Source organism: Chinchilla lanigera, unplaced genomic scaffold, assembly GCF_000276665.1.
Source record: "Chinchilla lanigera isolate Chin_1 unplaced genomic scaffold, ChiLan1.0 scaffold00042, whole genome shotgun sequence".
NCBI classification, from domain to species: Eukaryota; Metazoa; Chordata; class Mammalia; order Rodentia; family Chinchillidae; genus Chinchilla; species Chinchilla lanigera.
Genome location: NW_004955443.1, coordinates 15,374,379 through 15,396,278, shown reverse-complemented (window position 1 = coordinate 15,396,278; position 21,900 = coordinate 15,374,379). Strand labels below are relative to the sequence as shown.

The window sequence follows — 21,900 nt, the reverse complement described above, 5'->3', positions numbered from 1 at the left end:
GCCCATTTTTGGATTGGGTCTTTGAATTTGGAGGGGCTGATATTTTTTAATTCTTTATATGTTCTAGACAGAAGCCCTTTGTCTGAGGGACAATCAGCTAAAATTTTTTCCAAGTTTGTGGGTTTTCTTTTGACTCTGCTGGTGATTTCTTTAGATGTGCAGAAACTTTTCAGTAGGATGAGATCCCAGTTGTTGATTCTTTCAAGTGTTTCACGTACAATTTGGTTTTTGTTCATGAACTCTCTGCCTACCCCTATGTCTTCAAGGTTTTTACCTACTTTCTCTTCCAATAGATTTAGTGTTTCTGGTTTAATATTGAGATCTGTGAACCATTTTGACTTGAGTTTGGTACATGGTGATAGGCTTGGGTCTATTTTCAGTCGTTGGCAGGTAGCAAGCCAATTTTTCCAGGACCATTTATTAAAGAGGCTATCATTCTTCCAGTGAGTTTGATTGGCCCCTTTATCAAAGATTAGGTGGCTGAGTGTGTTTTTGGTTGTGGCTGCAAAACAATATTTTCTTAAATATAAATATACATATTCTTTTCTTTTTGGCTACTAGTATAAAAATAACATTAGAAAATTAGAATAAAATGTATCAAGCACATGAAAGTATAAAAAAAGATGTCCTGCCCTTTAAAATATGAGTCATACTATTGACTTAAAATGTTCAAAGTATACAAATATATGCATTCTAATCCAACTAATATTTTCTTAGTTTTTTTATCAAATGATATTTGATAACTCTAGGACATACCTTTTCACAGCTCCAGTTTCTTAAAAATCCATGTCTTCTCCTTGCGAATAAAAATAAAATTAGAATACCCAGCACAAGTTTTCTATTTTATCTGAGTTACAAATGATATTTCAAATCCTTTTCAATCTATATTTTATCATTTTATTCGTGTCTGAAAAAACATGCAGAAAGCAAGAAAGAGAGGATCTTTGCAAATAAACAAATTCATTAAACTCCCTATTTGAGTGCAAATACTGTTGTTAGGGCAACTAAACTTCCAAAAAATTCATCAAAGGAAAGAACAGAGCCTTAAGAGATGATTTAAGTAGTCATAGCAACAACCTTTTTATTTTTATTTTTTTTTTTTTTTTGGACTCAGAAATCGAACTCAAGACCTTGCGCTTGAGAGGCAGGTGCTTATGCCACTGAGCTATATCCCCAGCCTGCAACAACCATTTTAGATCCAGGTATTGGGTCCCAGTGTTTCCCTTTTTGCTCCTGACTTAAGAATGGTTAAATACTGTTGTTTCTTTGTACAAGTCTTATTTTTATATCACAAAAATAAAAATTTCAGATATGCCCTGATGTCTCCAACAGTGTTGCAGCTGGCAGGAGATAAATATCAGCAAACAGGAGGATGACTTGTTTTATAGTATTTACTCACAGAATTTTTTAATTGCTCTATTTAATACCTATTTGAAACTGAAGAGGTTCTTGGGTAACATCAGCAACAATAAAAAGAATAAAATGTCTTTCAGAGACTGGAGATTTTTACTAGTTGGATTTTGATTTTGTAAAGCAGATTTGCCTGTAATTATTATATCATTTGGTTTCTGAGATTTAATTTTTTTTCATTTTGTTTATTTGTTTATTTACATGCAGTAAAATACCTTAAATCTTCCCTGGACTTTTTATTCTTCATCATAAAATATTAGTTAGTTGCATACTGCACTCTCTCTTTGTTTTTTTAAAAATTTTTTTTTCTGCACTCTCTCTAGAGGGAATTTAATCTCATTCAATCCCCCTTTCCCATCACATGATTTGACAACATGAGTTCCAAAAAACATATAATTTCAATGTCCTAAAGTAAAAATTCCCCTCTTCTCCTTAGTATATTCTTTGGATAGCATTTCACTAGTTTCACTCATGGGACCTGCACCTCATAATTCTGGATCTCTTTCAACTCTGATAGGATTTTCCAGAGAAAGATAAATTATACAAAAATGAAGACACAAAGTGGACAATTCGTATAAATGTTCTACACCTCTGGGTGCATTTTATGTTCCTCTCTCCCAAGATTTGCCTATCTATATACATTGTGAGTGTAACAGGAAGGATAACAGTAGTACATTTCCACCCAGATATCTCTGCCACCTCTCTTCATCTTGTGAACAGAATTCTAACCCTACCTAAAGCCCCTAATATAATAATAAATGCTATTTTTATTCAATTTTCATTTCTCTGATTCCTGATGATTTGTGTCATCTTAAGCATACTTGCTAGCCTTTTGCATTTATCCACTGAGATTCATGCCCTTTTTTCTACCTTTTTACTTGCATATAGAAATTGCTCACTCTAAATATTTATCTTTTCTGTGTTTCAGATATTTCCAATATATTTTCCCATTCTTTAATATACCTAATGCCTTTATCAATGGTAGCTATTAGAACAAAAAAGCCTAGTCACATGAGAATTTAACTTTCTTTTGCTTTATATTTTGCTTGTGAGTTTTAAAAATTACTTCCATTTCTTTTTTTTTTTTTTTTTTTTCATGTTACCAGGAATTAAACTCATGACCGACCACTTGCCAGGTAGGTGCTGTGCTGCTAAGCTATATCTCTGGCCCTCTATTCCTCCTGGACAATAGTCATTTAATTGTCATCATTTTTATTTTGATAACACTATTTATACTGAAGCTGCTGTTTAAATACAGATATATAGAGTAGCACAGAGACTAGAGAGAAGGACTGCCCAGACCAAGTGTGAATTAATCCAAGCTCCCTTAGTCTTTGAAAAAATATATATTGCAGCAGGAGCCAACTTTCTAAATGGAGTTTCTCTGCATTAACTTTCAAGAATCGCACAATGTTTATAAAAGATTAAGTAATAAAACATGTTAACTCTACATTTGCATATATACTTCTAAAATTCACAATGCCATAGCAACTGTTTAGAATTTAGGGCAAAGAAATATTTTTTGGAAACATATCCCTGATATGTGCAATTTCTAGTGGATGGTGATGGTAGAAGTTTGGTTTCAGTATTTTTTTAATTCTTTATGGAGAACAGACATTATCCATCATTTTGTGCCTTCTGTACTACTCCAAGTTTCTCCCACCCATGCCTTTGGCATACCAAAGCTTTGTAATCAGATTCTAAAACTCCAGTTCCAAAACATAGCATCTCATGTACACTTGAATTATCTCTAAGATGAATGCCATGTTTGTGATGGGTTTGATCTGGAATAATTTATACAGCAAGCCTTGGGCTTAAAGACATGCAAGTTGAAAACTTCCACAAATAAGAATGGACCTCTCATTTTTAAAATTTAGGGATGTGAACAAATCACAGAAGTAGCTCATGAGTCTGCCAGACATTATCACAGTTGTGTTGCTGTGTGCTTACTGTGCAGTGCGGTAGTGCACGGTAGTACAATGCTCAATCCGGTTGTCTGGAAGCAGGAAAAAGAGCAGTGGTGCTATGGAGCGGACTGCTAAGAAGTGCAAAGCAATGCACACTGTATATTTGTGGCAAAGGTGTATAAGACTCATTTCATTAGACTTATGAATGAATCCAACTTATGAACATTCTCCAGAATGCATTCATAAATCAAGGACTTACGGTATTTGTTAATCCAGTAGGAATCACCGTGCGTGGGCTTGGAACATCAGATGATCTATACACTGGGGAGGGAGCAAGAAGAGTGGACATCTCCATTCATCTCCAGCTACACAGTTGCAGCATGCACCCAAAATAAGACTATCCTTTTGATTTGTGATGACCCCATAGTCTACAGTTTGCTTCCAAGTAACTTGAAGTGCCATCTGGTGGGTTTCATAGGTTAAAAAGCCAGTGTTTGCATCAGCTGGCTTGGGCATGAACAAGCAAGGGGGTCCCTGTCTAATGGAATGATTAAAAGTTTTAAAATGCCTTTTTAATTAATCAATTAAAAGCATAAACAGCATGGGTTTGATTGGATCAATTTAAAGAATTACATAGTAGTCAATGTGTTTGTCAGCAGGAGTGAAAAATTCATGTATCACCTACACACAGCTTGAAATCTGAATCCTTCAATTAGATATAACAAACAACCTTTTACCACATCACAGAAAGATGTCTTCTTTGCAGAAGGACAGAGCTGTTATACCAGAGATATGTGCTATTAGTTAGAACTTTCACATCTGACAACACTGAATTTGAAAATTTTAACACGTATTATGTCTTGATTATGAATCACACTGTGCCTTCTATATTACTCCAAGTTTGAACCAGTGAACTGAGAGTTACTTTGTCTCTCACTTATTAAAAATTTTGCTTGAATTTTATCAAGATATAAGGATAATCATACTAAAGGCAGTAATAGTTTAAAACCACCATAAAATCACTGAAGTAATTTCTCTAAGTTTGCATCCACAAGAAAAAGTTACTAAAATAGATATTTACAGCTGTGACCAGATGAAGCTGAGACAGACTATAATTTGCTGAAAAGTTAATAAATATCCCCATATTTATAACACACTCTCTTTTTCACATTCCTCGGGTCTGTGGTTAATAGAATTGTTTTGAGAACAGATTTTCTATACAGTTTTCACCACTGTCAGGGAGCCAAGAAAATCATATGCTGTGGGGGAAGGTGTGAAGCAGGTAAGCAGTATGCATGCATCATTATTAAGAAACAAAATGTAACGAATCACACTAACTCGAATGCATCTGTTTCACCAGAACAAAAGTTTATCCATGTTATTTCCAGCTTTAAAGGCTCTAGGATTTAGGAATAAATAAAGAAATACTTGATTCTTCTTTCCCTAGGTCAGCTCTCCCTATGTGGCACTATTGCAGTCTTCACTTTCACTGTTGTTTGGAATATGTATAGAAGTGTGATTTCATGGGCTGGCTTCCAGGAAACGTGCTAGACCTCAAGTAAGCAGTTAGTGAGTGTTAGTTACAATTAGTGTCTTTGAGACTTTTGTTTAACTAATTTAGGATCACTAACTTGATTCTGAGAAGTTCTCAAAATCCACAACAATTCATTAAAATAAAGGGCTATATTATACATTCATTCCAAACAACAGGTAGCTTCAGCATTTAGAAATTTTAGATTTTAGAAAGTGAGAGGAAGGGAGAGAGGGGACAATAATAATTTATGGCTTAACTCAGGAACAGGGAGTGACGTTCTGTAATCAGATGTAATAATACTTCGGTAACAAGGTGTATTATTAACAGTCACACTACTTGCAGTAAATAAATTCATTCAGCTTTATTCCCACAGAAATATATATATATGTAAACTGTGAGGGATTTTTGGATGTTGAAGTTTTAGTGATGTTGCTCAATACCCATGACAACTCTTTAAGTTAAAGTTATTTTATACCTATTCCTATTTGAGAGATGGAGAAATAGGCCTGGGTGGCTTACGTTATCTGCCTAGAATCACAAAGGTAGAAGGCAAGGAGACCAGGATTGAAATAGTGACCAGCTCCAGTTTCCACACACTCATTTATTTATCCTCTACCCTTCGCTCTCTGTGGTATGTATCTTAAAAGAATTTCATTGTAGAATGGGGTGTGGCTGGGTGCTTAGGGTTTATCTAACATGCTCAAGGCCCTGGATTTGATCCCTAGCCTGAGAGCCCACTGGGAAAGACAGAGAGAGGGAAGTTTATTGTTAAGTTATTCTTAATACACATCATCTAACAGTGATTCATAGAGACCTATAGTCCTCTAGTCCTAAATATGCCACATTACAACAGCAGTCAGTTGTTAGCCATGAGTGAAATTTGCTGTTTGTACCAAACAGGAGGGTCAGATTTCAAAATACAAATGCCTCCATTAAATCAACGGCACTTTGCCCACATTGACGTGGGTGAGAGAATCACAATAGGGCACTCATGAGTGTGGTCCATGGACAGTAAGAGTCAAGTAGGTAAGCACTGTAAATCCAATGGCTTTTCATAGAAATCTGTATGCTGGGAGGTTCTAGGACTCTGTTTCAAAGACTCTGTTATTGTACTAGTTTAGACATTAAAAACCTGCCTAGACAACATTATCACACCCTACTGTTTATCTGACTTAAAATTTTAAAATCTCATATCATGCTTTGAGGAAATTGTGTTGAGTAATTGAAAAGTATAACACATCTTGACACTTCTGGTATTTTGAATTACCTAATACTATACATTATAATCATAAATGAAAGCCATTTTGTGTAAGTTAAAGACCAGTACACCATTTGGAACAACCAAAGGCATTTCTATCCAAAATACAAATGTAAAAATAAAAACTGCAAAATATCTGTGAGTATTGTAGTATCTTAATCTGTTTAGAATAAAGATCACTGCAGAGTCTTGAAAATTTTTGAACTTCTCTTATTTTAATAAAATACAATTGTTAATAAGTCAAATACAAGTTTCTGAAATTCTCCATAAATAGGCTATTGTGAGTAAAGATTCTATAAGCACTGTGTAAGTCCTACTTTTAAAATTGTAAAGCACTTTTCAAAAGCACTACAACTTAATTTTTTTGAGGAGGAGAGTATGAATTTTCTTCCATTTAAAAATTGCTCTTCATGTACACATACCTTATGTTTTACAGTGGGTGAGAACAATCTATAATTATTTCAGTGAGAACCATGCCTCATTTATGCTTATGAAAACAGAGATGATCAAAAGTGGTATTTTCTGTCCAGAAATATAGCGTGTACTACAACTCTTAATTCTCTACTTTAAAAGCTTTGCTCTAATTTCTGTACACATATTCAGTTCTTTTCCACAAGCCATTTATTGTTACGAATAAGTTTTGCCACCTGTGAAAGCTCCTCACTTTTTCTATTCAAAAGAGAGCTCATTTAGTATTTCAAAATCCTTTCTGAGAGCTAATGTAATACTACTCAATGCTTATTTAAAGAATAACAAAAAGTGACAATGGAGATCATCAATACAATATTTACCACTGGCAAATTCTGTAGTTGAGTCCTTTTGTGTTCTCAAGTAAAAGGGTTTGTTTATACCCATCGCAATAACATATTTCTAATAAGAATGACCAGCAAACATCAAGCCTTACCATATAAAGGAAATTCAAAACTGATAAAGTTCAACCCATTACCATTTCCCATGGTCTTCGCTCAGAGTATCTCTTCTAACACCTAGGAAATCAAATTTATTGGAAGCAATTTAAATTCTTTCCATCCAAAGTATATTATACAACCTCTTTTCTGTTATCACATATTTCTGAATGTTTTTATGCTATTTATCACATTTTATGAATTTCAGCTCGTTATGTCTCTGCCTCCTGAAGCTGTCATAGATGATTTCATTCACTAAGAACATAAGATCATGCATTTTCTTTAGTTTTTTTTATTTCACTATAAATTGACAGTGTATAATTCTATATATTGATGGAGTAAAATATAATCTCTAAGTACAATGTGCAATAACTAAGTCAAGCTAATTAACATATCCATCATGCCACATACTGATCATTTCTGTGGTGAGAATCTTTAAAATCTACCCTTTGATTCCTCAACTCTTTACCCACCATTCTACTACTGAGTAGAATGAGTCTGTTTGTTCTAACTTCCAAATATTAGTAAGAACATTCTGTATTTGTCTTTTTGTCCCTGACTTATTCTCCTACTGTAATATTTTCCAATTTCACACAATTTGATGCAAAAGTCAGAGTTTTCTTCTTTCTAATGTAGAATAGCATTCCATTACATATAGATAGATAGATAGATCACACTTTAATCATCCATTTAGTGTTGATGGATACTTATGCTGATTTTATAACCCAGTTATTGGGAATAGTACTGCAATGATCATTAGAGAATAGATGTCTCTTTGGGGCTGGGGATTTAGCTCAGTGGCACAGCGCCTGCCTGGCAAGCCCAAGGTCATAAGTTCAATTCCCAGTACTGGAAAAAAAAAACAGAGTAGATGTCTCTTTGACAAAGTGTTTTTAACTTTTGTAAGTAAATATTTGAAAATATGATTGCTGAGTCATATAACATTTCTACTTTTAGTTTTCTGAGTTTTTTCCCAGTGGTTGTAAATGTACATTCCTAACAAATATGTATAGGTTTTCCCCATTCGCCATATGGTCACTATCATGTTATCTTTTATCTTTTTAATAAAAGGCTTCCTGACCTGTGTGGTGATAATTCATGGTGATTTTACCTCTGAGTTCCCTGATCATTAGTGATGATGAGCATTTTTCACATATCTGTTGGCCATTCATTTCACTTCTGAGAATTGTCTATTCTGGTTCATTTTAGCTGGCTTGTTTTACACCTGTTGAGTTGTTTCAGTCCCTCATACATTACATACAATTTCCTTTTGGATGTGACTTACATATCCTCTCTTCCTCTCCACAGTCTGTGTCCTCACACTACTATTTGCTTTCTTGTGCAAAACCTATTTAGTTTGACATGATCATTTTCTCTACTTTTTGTTTTTGTTACTGTTGCATTAAGGGTCAAATCCAAAAACTCATTTTCCAGATCAGTGTGGTGCTGCTTTTCTAGTAGTTTCATTTTTGTGATCATTAACTGTAATGTACCAACTTAACTTGAGTAAGAACCCCCTACCACAATAGTGAAGTTCTGGGTGTGCCTGTGGCTGACTGACAAGCAAGCCACACACTGAAGAAGCGAGACCCATCCCAGATATGGGTGCATCAGCTAGGAGGTTTGTAGCCTGGGACAAAAGAAGGAAATTTTCCCTTTTTTTTCCATGGAGGAGCTTCAGTCTGCACCACTGCCTTTGGAAGTTTGTCTTTACTTCCTTCGCTTACATCTTCAGCCTTTCGACACAGACCTTTCAGCTTTCCCAACAGATTTGCACGAGTCTCTTAGGTGTGCTTCAGGCCTTCTACTTTCCACCTTTAGGTAATCCTCCAGCTCTCCTGTGCATATATGGCCCTTTTGCAATTTTCCGCCTCACACCTGCTGAATGGTCTTTGTGACTCTTTTGCTTCTGATCTTGTAAGCCTACCTAGAAAATCCTTTGTATACTCATACATTTATTTCATATTACATCTATTTCTAACTAATACAATATTCCCACATTTAAGATTTAATCCATTTTGAGTTGACTTTTGTAAGTGGTGTAAATTCAATTTCACTTGGTTACATTGGCCAACAAGCTTTCCTGATACCATTTATTGAATAAATGATCCTTTTCCCATGTCTGTGCACCTCACCTTTACTAACAACCAGCTGGTTATTCATGGACAGTGTGTGTTCATTTCTGGACTCTCTACTTTGTTACATGGGTTAATGCGCTCTATTTTTAATGCTAGTAACTGTTTTAATTATCATAGCTTTGTATTATAGTTTGAAATCATGCAATGTGATTTTTTTTTTCTTTCTGTGAAATACTATGGGGAAGCATAAAGGAGGAACTAATTTACTTCCTTCCGAGACTAATTCAAGGTAAATGGTCCAAAGAATATGGAAGGTATATTGAAGGAGAAATATAAATAGAATTTTCTGGAGATGAAATATTCTGTTTTAAGAGACAAGTTGAATTCTACAAAGATTGAGATGACTTAATTCCATATTTCTAGTTTCTATTTTGTAACTTACCATGTTTATGCTTCTTGTGGAGGCTGCATGGTTAATATTACTTAGGCAAAGTACTAGGAGCGGCACATGAGCAATGATGAACAGATCCTCCATTGCACCTTCACAGGCTCAAGGTAATTCAGGAGGAGATAGGAAGAAAGGAAGTTGGAGATAAGTCAAGGTAGTACAGGGAACAAGTCATGGAATATTTTGTAAACCTTGTTAAGGATGCTTGTGCTTATCCTAAATTTTAAAAGAAGGGATGATGTGATAAAATCAATCTATTTCAAATAGTATTTGGCAATTGTGTAGAGAAGGCAAAGAAAAATGGATGAAAGAAACCCAGTTAGATGATGCTAGATACTAAATGGTCATGGTCAAAAAACTTATATACTGAAGCATTAATACTTATTTAACAGTATTTGGATTTGGGCTTTTGGTAGACAATTGGGTCTTAAAAAGATAATGAGAGTATAGGCCCCATAATAGAATGAGTGTTGTTATACAAAACTGTGAGAAACCAGAGTTAAATCTCTCTTTTCTATGTGAGAACAGAAGAGCAACATGACCTTCTGCAAGTTAGAAAGAGGGCTCTCACCAAAAACTAAATCTGCTGATACTTTGATCTTGGACTTCTCAGCCTTGAGACCTATAAGAAATAAATGTGTAACTTGTTTTTCTTTTAGTAGCAGCTTGAGTTGACTAAGACAGAAAGCTTGAGAAGGATTACATTTTGGGAAAATAATGCAATGAACCTAGATAATAACTATAGTGATAGCAAATGGTGACCAGGGTAAAGAATTTTTCAAAATGAATAGTGACAATACTTAAAGCACTGTATTTAAGTGGTTGGATTCTTAAACTAAACCATCTGTACTCAAATTTTCAACATGATAGGTACACACTGTAGACTTTGCACAAGTACCCTAGTGCCATATCCTTTATATCAGTATATTAAGGATAGTAAGAATATCTACAAGCGATAGACATTGTGGAAAATTAATTAATTAATATATACAATATACCTAGAAATTTAACTACCACTTACTAAATATTGATGACAATTATTGGTGGTTAATAGCATATGAGTGTAAATAATAGGGCATCCTCAAACAAGATTCATCGATTCCTAAGGGATTTAAAGCTTAGGAAACAGCTACAAATTTTAAGATCTTAAAAGTAAGAACTAATTTTTATGTTGAATTCATTGACTATTATATATCATTGAACATGTCAAATGCTACATTTTTTATTTAGAATTTCAAAAGGTATAATTTAATGATAAAAATAATCATTTTCTCTTTATTTATAAATAAATATATTAGCAAGCCAATCTTAGAATTAACAAAATAATTGATTTATGTTTGAACATTTACATAATAATAACTTAATACAGATTCTAAAAGTCAGAATTCATAGTAAAATAGAAAGAAGCAATTATTTCTTTCTAATTTGTTCAGCTTTTCTTTTAAAGGTATGAGTTAAAATTTCAAAATGACCATAATCACATAAACATAAATATATATTTAAGTAATAAATAAATTTAACTCAAGAGTAAAATATGAATGAGATGCTTAAGCACTAAATTTAAGATATCAATACATAATTATATTTTCTCAAGAGCTGTAAGATTACTTAATCCTTCAAAGAATATATCAATAATGACAAATACCAAAACAGCATTCATCTTTACCTGTGATGTTTTAGAATTTAGCACGCTTTGATCTTACATAGAGGCTGGGCTTATCTTCATCCTATAAGACACAAATGTCTTCTTTAATATGAGGAACATTTTTCTACAATGTGTGTATTATTAAAATAGTCACTAGTAACTTAGTGTGTTCTTTTCTCATTTAAAAAATATTAACCTAATAAAAATTTACAATAGTTTTACCATGATAGACTATTGTTTTGCAGGCTTTGAAGTGGCTCTTTTTTCAATTTTAGTTGCTTCTTTAAAAACATTTAAAAATTACAGCTATTTAAAACAATTTCAACTTGTAGTCAGAAAACAAATTATAAGTATTAAAAAGCTGAAAATAAAAACAAAGAAAACTATGAAAATGACCATAGAGAAGCCAAAACCCAAAAAGAAGTCACACGACATTCATCATATTAATTGCCTGGCATAACAGTTTTTCTCATGAACTTGATGCTCACTTTTCATTATCTCATCATATGTTAACAGACTTTGTAAATCCCTGTCTACTTAGAGAATAATGAATAACTCACTTTTCTTTCTACGTGATTGTTGGAAATATGTTATCAATATTAGTTTAGAGAAGTTTCAGCTTTGCAACTCATTATTAATAAGTGAAATATAAGGCAAGTGCTCAAATTTCATCTCTGAACTATAAGATTTAGAAGAATTTTCCACAGATGCACTTTGTCTCAAAGTATTTATTTTGTCATACTGGGGACTGAACCCGGGGCCTTCATACTGAGCTATATACACAACCCTTTTTTATTTTTTATTCTGAGACAGTACACTTAGTACACTAAATTGTTCATACTGAAGTCAAACTTGGAATTTTCCTGTCTCAGGTTCCCAGAATGCTGATATTACCTGCATGTGCCACAATTCCTGGCTGTCATAAGGCATTTTAATCATTATATCATTTCACCTACCCACATACTCCCAGGTCAAATAGCTATTTGGATTCTATAATTCTGTGTGGAAATATTTAGTGAGCTGACATAGCAGGTTGTAGAATATTCTCCTATGTCAATTATCATTGAGATAAGAAAAATAATTTTTAAGTCTGAAGTGACCATGGACCCATGGAAGTACATTTCCTACTAAGACTAAATAAATATATACCTAACTCACATCCTATTTACCTGCTCTTTAGAATACCAATGCTGAAGAGGAATAAAGCTAGGAAGAAAATATACCAGAGTAGGAATTGTTTGCAGTTAACATTTCTCAATTATTCAAATTGTACAAAAACATGATTATACAAACACCTTGCAAAACCTTCTTTGAGATCCTTGAAAGAAGTCTGAAATGTCAAAGACACTGGATCCTCAGTTTTATAATCTTCATTGCTTATTATACTAGCAGGACTTTAAAGGCTATGAAATGCTTGCCATTAAAACAAAATAAGGTATTGTGTTTTAAAAGTCTTCTGAGTATAATGTGACTCAGGGAATTGGGGTGGAAATTTTACTAAAAAGTGCCATTAACTAAGGATATTTTTATCTTCTTACACTGAGATAGTTACTCCTTATTACTCTGTCCATATACTAAGAATACCTCTAATAGCCATATAATATGTACTGCAGCATGTAATATTGAAACTTGCTAAGGAAAATTGATAAAAATTTTAAAGGATAATTAAAATCCACATTTGCTTGTAACAGTAAAACATCAATAAAATAAATTGCTCTTTCTGGTCAACCCAACATAATCTTTTCCTTAGGTTTGATACAAGTGTTTGCTATGGCAAAGACAAAGAAAACTGCACCAAGCCAAAGAAAGACAATGTAACAGAGAAAATATATATTTCACATATGATAGTTCATCTCTTTATTTGAACAATAATTGAGCACATGGTGCACCATAGTACAGTTTCAAAAAGGGATTATAACCCCACAAAATCATTGACATTGTACATAGAAGAGAAAGATGCTGAAAAGACAGAGACATATTTTACATAGAATTTGTTGTAGGTACTATAGTGTTGTTGTTTTGAAAGATGAATGATAGTTCCTAAGAGTCATCTTTACAATAAACAAAATCCCCTGAAGAGAAATCTTCCAGCATAGGGCTCCAATGACATTTAACATTCAAACTGTTTAATGATCATGATGATGAAGTTTTATCAGTTTTATATTCTGAAGAAGATAACAGATGTCTTTTTCTTCACATTCTGTTGACTATCTGATATATTTACTTATTAACTGGTAACTAAATGAGATTATATTCTCAGTAGAGGTAACTACAACATCAAAGAACCAAAAACTAGACCCTTTCTAAGGGTCTATGGTATAGCAGTTTGAGTGGATTAAGAGAATCTAGCATATTAGCAAAGCACAGTTCTGGGTATACCTGTAGATTACCAACATGTAGGCCGATAAACTAGGGGTGGGGATGAAGACCCATCTCAGTTGTAGCTGGCTCCAACCAAGAGGCTTGTAGTCTGGATAGAATGAAAAGGGAAAGAAGAAGGAGGTGTGCTGAAGTTTTAATTTCTCCAGTCTTCTTGTGTAGATTTGTACTTTGCTGCTGTCTCCTTTGGACATTAGTGTCCAGTTTCTTCAACATTCTAATATAGATGCTCCCTGGTGACTCTTCAGTGAGTGTCTAGGCCTGCAGATCTTGAGCTGGTCCTGCATCTTTGATTCCTCTTTTTCTGAAGCTTCTATCTTCTCAGGATGAGCAACTGCTGGATCCCCTGCTCTCCAGCACACAGACAGCCATTTTGGATTCTTCTACCTTTAATCTGACAGACAGCCATTTTAGATTCCCCTGCCTCTGATCCTGTAAACCTACATAATAAACCCATTGCATAATTATACACAGATTTTCTATTGATTCATCTCTTAGACAACCCTAAATGACACAGTATTCAAAAGCAAATAATGGTCAACTATAAATGGAGTGCAATATGTAATTATATATGGGATTAGAAAGCTTTCTGTTCTATAGCATAATATGAATGGAATGATTTGATAAAGTATGTTACTTTATCACTTAAATAGTATGGAATACACTGAAGCCTTAACTCAGACTGTTGACTAATTTATTTTCTTTTATAATCAAAGGGAATAGTCTAGTGTCACAATATCCTGGGAGATCAGAAGGTATGTTTTTTGAATAAATAAATGAATTAATTAGTCTGCCTTTACTGTTGGTGCAATCTTTATTTGATCTATTTTATCTTGATAAATCTTAGTTTCCATGGATATCTAGTCATCAAAGTAATGACTGAGAATTATAGTTACCCTGTTCTCCATAATTTTAATATCATAATTCTATGAGAACAGTTTTTTTTATTATCAAATATGGCACTAAACACAGTGTAAAATTCATTTCCTGAAATTCCAAATTTCTGATTTTAAGTACCAGAGGTATGTTAACTCAAAGAATTGTTCAAACAAAATATTATAATGTCTTGTGATAAATATATTGCATTTTCAAGTCTTCATCCTGAAGTCTAACCTCTTCTAAATCAATGCCAGGAATTGGGTTCAGGTAGAGAATAAGTTTTAGGTGATATCTGAAAAAGTTAAGGCTCCCAGGCTATTTTTAACCCTGCTCATGAAAGACTGAGGAGAACTTCTAAAGTTATTTTAGGGAAAGAAAATGTATTTTAACAATTATTTTAATTATTCACTAATTATTTTAAAAAATTAATTGATCCTTGACATTTAACATGCAAAATAGCAAGTGTTTGATGCTTGTTGGTATCTGAAAAGAAAATTCACAGTAACCACTGCAGGATGGCTACCTTTCTATTAAGATGCCCACTGACTATTCCTTCTTGATTAGGACCCTAAGTAACACATAATATTTTATTCCATACACTAAAGTAACTTAAAGCAAACTGCAAACATTGCTACAGTCACATAATATTCTTTTAATAAAACCTATGATATGTCTCTAAATAAATGCAATAATTCAGCATGATATTATGAGTTCACCAATTAACTTGTTTCCCAGTAAATCAACAGTAATTCTCATAATTATGAAAGTCAACTAAGACTCTAGTAATTGTACTGAGGATATAGATCAAATAAAAAAGCATTTACACAATCAATCTACTAAGGGTCAATGAAAGTGATGTTTGAGCATGACTCTCTTCCTCTACCAGCTCCTTTAATTCAGTGTGATGGGGTTCTATTGTGTGTTGTAAAGCAAAAACGTTGAGGATCCCTCTCCCCTAAACCCAGCCTAGGGTTACAGTTTCTCAGCACTGCCTCTAATTCCAGGTTGTAGTACCTGTATTCTCAGCAAGTGTGGCAAAGGTTCGTGGCTCCACTGCTCTAGAGTGCATACTTTTTGTGTGGGTGCTAGTTGGCTCATGACAAGGCTATACTAGAAGCCAATTTCCCTCCCTCCAGATTGTTAGTTGGGTGGATCATTCATGCTGGAAGGTGCACACCAAGATAATCAGCCCTACTTGTAGAGCAGAGTTGTCATTCCAAGATAATCAGGCTTTCTCCAGTTCTCCACTTCTGTGCAGTGTCAAAGTTTCTAGCAAAGAAAGAAGCAAGTGGGTGAGAACAGAGAACTTTGTAGCTCCTCCCAAGGGAACTGATGTTATTTCCCCAACAAATTTGGGGAAGTTGCAGGCCAAGAGATCACTCAAAAATAATGAAATTGTTGGGAGTAAATCAATTCAGAGGAGACCAGTTGCTCCAGGGTAGCAAGAAGTGAAACATCAGAGCAAAGAGAAATTGAATGAAGAGATTCAGCAAAATAAAGAGCTAAGAAGATTCCTTTTATGGTTGGAGTAAACCTCAAAAGTAAAAGACTATTGCTACAGTTCACATCCAAAATGTCCCCCAAAGGCTGATGTGTTTAGAAGGAAACTGGTGATGGTAGCATCATAGCTTAATAGTTGGAATCTGTTCAGAGAATAGTGCCACTGTGTGCATGACTTGGAAGGGTCAGTGTCCCCATTTGGCTTCTCCTGTAGTTCCCTGCTTTCTCACCTCTATGACACGTGCAGCAAGTTCTCTGCCATGCCCCTCAACTACAACATCTTGCCTTGGAGCCTCCAACCATCGACTGTAAATGAACCTCTGATCCTTCAAAATGTGGGTGTCAGGTATTGTGCCTTCATGACAGGAAAGTGACTAAGTTACCTATGTGTAAGAAAAAGAGCAAATAACAGCAATGGTCTTCCAGAGTGCTCAGATATATGGTTTGCAAATAAGGATTTCAATGCAACTATTATAGTTATGTTCAATTAACCCATAGCTTTAAAAAATTCAACTGAAGTTGGGCACAATGATCAACTTAATGATAACCTGTCCCAAAATTAAAATAAGAAAATAATAATAACAACAAGGCTGGAGATGTTGCTCAGTGGAAAGAACTTGGGTTCAATCCTGGTACAGAAAAATAAAATTGAAATCATAAGAAAAATACCTCACCAATTAGAGAATAAAGAGAAACTGTATTTAAAATCAAATAAAAATTTTGGAGTTGAAAAAAATTTTAAACTAAAGAATGAAAAATAAATGGCAGGCTTAAACCTGTAATTCAGGTAGCAGACAAGTAAGAAATTTGAAAATAAATCAAGATTATGTAATTTAAAGAATAGGGAGAAGAAAATTAAACCTTAGCAAATGTGTCACACCATTATTTGCCCAAACAAACATGTGCTAGAGACAGCAAAAGAAGCCAGAATGAAAAGATGTAAAACAAAGGTATTAATAAATAATTGCTAAAAAAAATTATAGATCTGATGATCACTATTGATGCACACACATGCAAGCAGCACAATGAATTTCAAGTAGGCTAATGCACAAAGAGATTTTCACTTACCACATCAGAATCAAATGTGTAAAGTTAAAGATGGAAAGAATGTCCTGGTAGCATCAAGGAAAACAGACTAGTTCTAATGTTACAGTAAAAGAATGGTAAATAATGCATCTTTTAAATAGTAGCCATAAAACAAACTAGTATATGTTAATACAGTAAAATGAAACATTTATATTGATAAAATGATGAATCCATTAGACAGGAATAACTATTATAAACATATGTACACCTCATACCCAACTACCAAAATATATGAAACAAAAATGACAGAATTTAGGTGATAAGGTGAATATACCAATCAGTATTTAATACTGCATTTTCAATAATGGTCAGGACTATGGGGAATATGATCAATGAAGACATAGAGAAACTGAACAATACTATAAACCAAGTAGAATTTTGAACATCTAACAACAAAACACACATTTTAATATGTGTATCTAAGACAGTCTTAAAAATAAACCATTATACTAGACCATGATTGCTTTAGCACAGTCAAGAGTATTTATATCATATAAAGTATATTGATCAACCATAATCGAATTTAGTGAAAAATAAATGAAAGGAGAAAATTTGAATATTTCAAAAATACAAGGAAATTAAGCAATATTTGCCTAAATAACAACAGATCAAATAATGCATGAGGAAATTTATAAAATATATTGAAATAAATGAAAATGTAAACACAATATGCTAACACTTATGGGATGAGTTTAAGGAGTGTTTAGAGGGGAATCATTGCTATAAAAGTTTAACTTCAAAAAAGAGCCAAATCAATAATATAGACCCATCTTAAGACAGTTGAAAAAGAAAGCAAAGTAAACCTAGATCAATCAGAAGAAAAGAAATAATAGAGAATTAATGAAATCCACAAAATAGAGAATGGGAATGAACAAAGATTAAATTTCTTAAAATAATCAACAATTTTTATAAGCATTTCAGTGTACTGATCAAGAAAAAAAAACAATTTCAGATGGCAAAATCTGAAAGAGTAAACTACTGAATACCACATTAAACTTTAAAGTATTAATAGTGAATATTAAGAACATATGGCTATCAGCAAAGAAGACATTTAAATTGTGGAAGAATTCAAATGAGTAAAAGGAAAATATAAAACATTACAAATAGTTCTGTAATAAATACTATAATTGAGACAGTAATTAAAAACAAAAAACACACAAAAAAAAGAATAGGCCCTAGCCCAGGTGGCTTTAATGGTGAATTTTATCAAACACTCAAAAATCACTAGTACAAATCCTTCACAAATTCTTCTCAAATATAAAAGAGAAAAAATACATTGCCTCGTATTCTGAGATCGTTTATAGAGACAAAAAAGTAGATATATGCATTAAAATAAAAACAAATTGAGGAAAATACTCCTTAAAACCATAGATTTTAAATTTTCGAATGAAATATCAACATACTAAATGTAATAGCATAGTTTATAAAAGACTATTCACAGTAATCTACTGCGACTTATCTGATAATTACATATTTGTTTTAATATATGAATACTGATGTAATATATGATTATTATTTTAATAGTATAAGATTAAAAAATTACATTTATACTAATAGATACAGAGAATACACTTTACAAAATCTCACATCCACTCCTCATAATAAACACTCTATACTTTCATCAACCTGATTAAAGGCACCCACGACAAACCCAAAACTCGTGTGCTTAATGGTGAAAGATGAAATGCTTTGCCCTGCATGTCAGAGTCGAACGAGGTGGTATGTTGTTTCTACCTGTATCAATGTCGAATATAAAGTTCAAGGAGGAAATTAAATTAGAAGAATAAGGCCAGGCGTGGTAGCGCATGCTTGTAATCGCAGTACGCTGGAGGCAGAGGCAGGACATTGTTGCGAGTTCGAGACCAGCCTGGGCTACAAAATGAGCTCAAGGCCAGCCTGAACTGCATAGCGAGACCCTGTCTCAAAAAGACAAAAAAAAAAAAAGAAAACAAAACAAAAAAGAAAACAAAAGGAATCCATAGGTTAACAGAAGAAAATTATCCCTGCTTTCAGATTGCTCCTAGAATGTTCTAAACAGTGCTCTAAAAACCTATTAGAACTAAAAGCGGTCGCTGCTTGGTAACAAAGGAGAAGACAATCGTTGCCTGAGCAACGTGCGTGGGCAGATCCTGGGGGTGGAGACATCTCCGCTGGCTACACAGAGCTCATTCGAGGGCGCTTGAAAGTGGAGGCACAAGAGAAGCGGAAGAGCCTCGGCGGGGATGCCCGTACTAATTGAGACAAATCATGATCCTAAAATCGGATAATCTTTCACTTGCGCATTAAGGTGGAAAACTTCAGATTCTGATGATAAAGGGAGTGGCCACCAGTCTGCCCCACAACACAGAAGGCAGATGGACCGATCGGATCGGGAAGAAGCTTTCTACCAATTTGTAAATAATTTGAGTGAGGAAGACTGCAGACTTATGACCGATAATAATTTGCTAGAGACCCCTAGTGAAAGTACCGAGCAAGAGTTATTGAGAAGACTACAACAAACGAACGGGGGTCCCCTGCCACAAAACTCAGGTGGGAACAGAGCAGATGGGGTCTCTTCACATGATGTGTCTAACGGTGACTCCACAATGGACTGGGTTAACTCTGTCAGACGCATTAGAAATAGGACAAGAAGTGGAGACAGACCTGGGAGAGCAGTGAACCAGACTAACACCGGTGATTTAAGATTCAGTTTTCAGATGAATGTTAGCGAAAACAACGGGAGCCACAACCCAGAGAGTGAAAATGGATCATCTTCAAGACGTTTTCGTGGAGAAATGACAGCAAGCAATAGCCAAAGGCAAGTGGGAAATCGACGCTGTGAATCGACATCTGCAAGACCATCCAGGTCACGACAAAATTCAACTGGAACATTGATAGCACTGATCAGGCGCCAGAGGAGGGCAAGAAGCCACACAGACCATCGGACCAGAGCCAGAGCTGAAAGGAGTAGGTCAACTCTGCGTCCAAGAAGAGAAATTCCACGAAGATCTCATCATGGTCTCTCTGCTCAAATTATTGAGCATGTCAGCGAGACAGAGGAAAGTTCCAGAGCCCTGAACCATGTGACACTGAGACAACAAATAACTGGGCCTGAGTTGCTAAGCAGAGGTCTTTTTGCAGCTTCTGCAATGAGACAGGCCCCTGAAGGAGCTGGCCCTTTGGATGCAGGCAGCAGTGGTGAGTCCACAGGATTGGGGCAGAGACTTCCAGCCATAGTCTTTCGTCTTCAAGTCAGAAGAGATCACGCTGGAGAAAATCAACAGGGAAATAGCATAGCAAGCAGAACTCGGTCAAGGTCTCAGACACCGAATAGCACTGTTGCTTATGAAAGCGAACAAGGACATGTTAGGCGTGCATTTTCACATTCTGGGCGGACAAGAGTGAGAACCTACGTCAGCATGATGAGGATTCCCGTTCATAACCTGCTGTATACTGGTTTAAGTGAGAATAATATGTCTACTGCAATTCAGACCTTGTTAAGGCAGATTATGACAAATTTTGGTGAACTAAGAGACTTTAATGCCATTGATAGCCATTCAGAACCGAGTGCCTCAGTTTCAGATGGAAATATGGCCAGGTTAGAGTCACAGAGTAGAAGAGGGACTTCTGGGCCTGGGAGCAGTTCTAGTTCCAGTTCAAGTTCCATTTCGAGTTTCAGTTTGAGTTCCAGTCCTAGCTCCAGTTCCAGTGGTGAAAGTTCAGAAACTAGTTCAGAGCTGTCTGAGAGCAGCAATGAAGAAAGCTCATCAGCAAACGCCAGGCAAGAGGGTCAGAGTACAGCCTCCGTGACATCTGGTGAAAGTGGCTTTTTACCCTTTCTCAGTCTGGCTCAGGTTTTCCTCGTAAATGAGGATGATGATGATGACCCACCTAGAGGACTCACCAGAGAGCAAATTGACAACTTGGCAATTAGAAATTTTGATGAAAATGATGCACTAAAAACCTGCTGTGTTTGCATAAGAGAATATACAGAAGGCAACAAACTTCGCAGACTGCCTTGCTCCCATGAGTACCACGCCCACTGCATTGATCGTTGGCTATCAAACAATTCTACCTGTCCTATCTGTCGCAGAAGAGTCTTAGCTTCTGATAACAGAGGAAATGTGTAATTAAAATCTGAACTCTCGGTTGTTTATCTTGTGTATCTGTGGGTAAACAAGAAGTACTTAATTTATGGTCATGTTTGAGTGGTACTTTAAAGTAACAACCTGATTTGAGTCATTTCTTTCTGAAAAGATCACATCTTTTCTCCATCTTCTGCTCCAGAATAAAAGGAAATATTAAAAAAAAAAAAAACTAAAAATTCTGATTTGGTAGCATTTGTATTACTGATAATTCATCATATATGCTTGTTAGTTTCTCTTCTGTTTTCTTCAGAGGTCTGTCTTATCAAAAAAAATCATAATAAAATAAATTAATTTGATATTATTTTGGGGTACAAAATCAAAAGTTTTAACTGATTTTTATTCACCTAACTGAAAATATGATTTAAAAATCTACTCTTTACAATAGCATAGAAAGAGATATTTATGAATCATTTTAGCCAAAGTGACATATTTATACTCTGAAAAATGCAAAACTATTCTTTATAGAAATTAGTCTTAAATAAATAAGAGATATGCTTCGATGGATGGTTAGGGGGTTTGATATTGTTAAGTGGTGATGTGATCTATATAGTCCTACAGATTCAATGCAATCCTTACTAACTGCGGAGCTATCATTTCAACATAAACTGAAAATTAAACCTAAAATTCATACGAAGAAAGTAGAGACACAGAACTTCAGAATTTTACAAAGGAAAAAGAAAGTTGGAGGACTAAAGCTTTAAAACAAAGATATAGTAATGAAGAAGTTCCTCCACATACATATAG

General features: G+C 34.6%; 2 long non-coding RNA genes and 1 pseudogene across 2 annotated transcripts; 1 reads left to right on the top strand and 2 right to left on the bottom strand.

Moving 5' to 3' along the window:
* Positions 1–766: 766 nt before the first annotated feature.
* LOC106149326 lies at positions 767–7,096 on the bottom strand. Its single transcript, XR_001235450.1, has 3 exons — positions 7,014–7,096; positions 3,577–3,638; positions 767–796 (listed from the first exon to the last, which is right to left on the bottom strand). It is a non-coding gene; the product is annotated as an uncharacterized LOC106149326 (long non-coding RNA).
* A 2,460-nt stretch (positions 7,097–9,556) lies between these two features.
* Positions 9,557–18,849, bottom strand: LOC102015781. The gene is made up of 5 exons (XR_262208.1): positions 18,764–18,849; positions 13,565–13,958; positions 11,207–11,267; positions 10,112–10,162; positions 9,557–9,641 (listed from the first exon to the last, which is right to left on the bottom strand). It is a non-coding gene; the product is annotated as an uncharacterized LOC102015781 (long non-coding RNA).
* A 274-nt stretch (positions 18,850–19,123) lies between these two features.
* On the top strand, positions 19,124–21,155 carry LOC102015465 (annotated as a pseudogene).
* The last annotated feature ends 745 nt before the right edge of the window (positions 21,156–21,900 follow it).